Source organism: Grammomys surdaster, unplaced genomic scaffold (assembly GCF_004785775.1).
Source record: "Grammomys surdaster isolate TR1022 unplaced genomic scaffold, NIH_TR_1.0 125780, whole genome shotgun sequence".
Lineage (NCBI taxonomy): Eukaryota > Metazoa > Chordata > Mammalia > Rodentia > Muridae > Grammomys > Grammomys surdaster.
The window spans coordinates 2,808,985-2,811,192 of record NW_021620611.1 but is presented as its reverse complement, the minus strand read 5'-3'; positions in this window follow the sequence as shown (position 1 = coordinate 2,811,192).

Below are 2,208 nucleotides of genomic sequence, written 5' to 3'. Positions count from 1 at the left end.
GCTATCAGATTTTTATTGGCCAGTGATGATTCCACATAGCACACACGAGATTATCCCTACAGTGTCTCTTCACAGCAATAAAACCCAAGCTAAGACAATTTCATCCTGGAATATTCTGATTGGGTAAATCTGGGGAGGATTTGACGTTTGCTTCTTAGTCTCCATGGAGAATTCTATTGGCTGCTCCTACTATCTGAGACCTTGCCACCAGGCTCTCCTAATTGTTCTTTGTCTTCTGGTTTATGTGATTTGATGGAGGGAGTATGTCGTATTGATATGAGCTGTCACATTCCTGGAGCATTACACTCATCTGTATAATGGGTTCAGCTGGAAAGTCTATATTTCAGCTCTTATTAGATGTCCATGTCCCCTAAATCCATCCATCTCCTCCCTACTGAAGCAGTGTGGAGTGTAGTTTTTGCTACACTGCTTTAAGCTCTGGGTAGATCAGGCTGCCAGCCCGGGCCAGATTCCCTTGGATCCTCAGATGAAACACATATTAACTTAATTTTCAACCTGCTTACGCTAGCATGTCATTCTCATTACTCTTAGCTCAGCACCCTAAATCTGCCCCCAACTTTAGTTGCTCAATTACCTTCTCCTTGTTCAGCAACCCAAAACTGCCCTCAGCTTTGGTTGTGTTTCTAATGTCCTGACCGGGGAAGTGGCCTATGTCCACTCCAGCTGATATCTCACGTGACTGGTCACCTTTTTTCCCTCCAAAGCATGGTGAAAATCCCCCTCTCTCTCCTGCATCTGTTAGCTTGCCTGTGGGGACCCGGAAGTCCCATCTATATTGCCCAGCTCATTGGCTGCTAGCATGTTTATTGATGGATCAAGAACCAATTGGGGAACAGGACAAAGCAGTGTGGCTATGTTGCATGGAGTGACATTACCACCATCGAGACCCTTGCTTTCCTCACTATCAGTTATAACATACGGATGTCATAGCATGGTTGGCTTGGTTCTCTCCCTAAGGTTGGTCTGTCTTAGGACACTGACCCCTTCCATTTCCTAAGTAGTAGCAAATGTGTCCTGGGATATTTTTCCTTCAGGTCACCAATTGTGTAATGATTTAGGGTATCAGATATACTCCAAAGGAATAATTAATGAAATTTGTTCACTGTGAAAGGATAATAATACGTGAACATTAATGATTGAGTTTATTTATATTAAGGGAAGAGACCAGAATGAAATCCTGGAAAGACCTGGACTCTCTAAACAGCCTTCACAAGCATTCCCAAGGCACCATCTAGCTGGTATGTATGAAAACACAGTAGTCCATCCTCAGTGAACGCTGTAGAACTGCTAGCTCCTGGAATATCCTCTCCCTTTCTGCTCTCTGTTCTACCTGACACCTCCATACCCTTTAAGAGAGAGAAAGTCTCTTAGGATCTACATGTGAAATAGTCTACAGTGGCATAATGTGTGCCCTTGTACAGCGCCAGAGACCACAGTTCCTTGTATCAAAGCTTAGCTTATGCCCATCTGAATTCTATATGACTTTTCATAAAACCAATGGATTGTAGTCTTCATATGAACCTACTTGTGTGTGAGTGCACGTGTATGCATGTTTGTACATTTGTGTGTGTATACACTTAGGTAGACATCCATATGGAGACCAGAGGTTGATACTGGTTATTTTTCAATTTCTCCCCACCTTATTTTTCAGGCAGTCTTTCACTGAACCTGGGGCTCAACTGATTGTCTGGAATGGCTGGCCAGCAAGCTCCACGGAGTCTTCTGACTCCTCCTCCTTACCAGCACTGGGATAGCCCACTCTTTATGTGAGGATTCAAACTCAGGTCCTTGTGTTTGTACAGAAGGCATTTTACCAGTTGAGCCATCTCCCTAGCCCCCAAATATGCATATTTAATATGTGCCTGCAGATGATTTTGTGTACAGATAGGTTTAGGTTGCCTTTCTGGGTTGTCAGAACTACTCATACACATGCGCATGAAAAGACATCAGACCCATAATGGATCCTCTCTTTTCTTCCCTTTTGAATTACAGTTAAGTTATACATAGTAACCAGTGTCTACTTTCTGAAACAAATACAAAAATTACTTTTTAAAAGGGATAAGACAAACTAGGCATACAGTGCCACCTTGATCCCTTTATTTCTTGATGAAGAAATAAGACTTGCAGGGACCATCGGTATTTGTCAGTGTTACTGGACAGCATGCAGGGACCATTGGTACTTGTCAG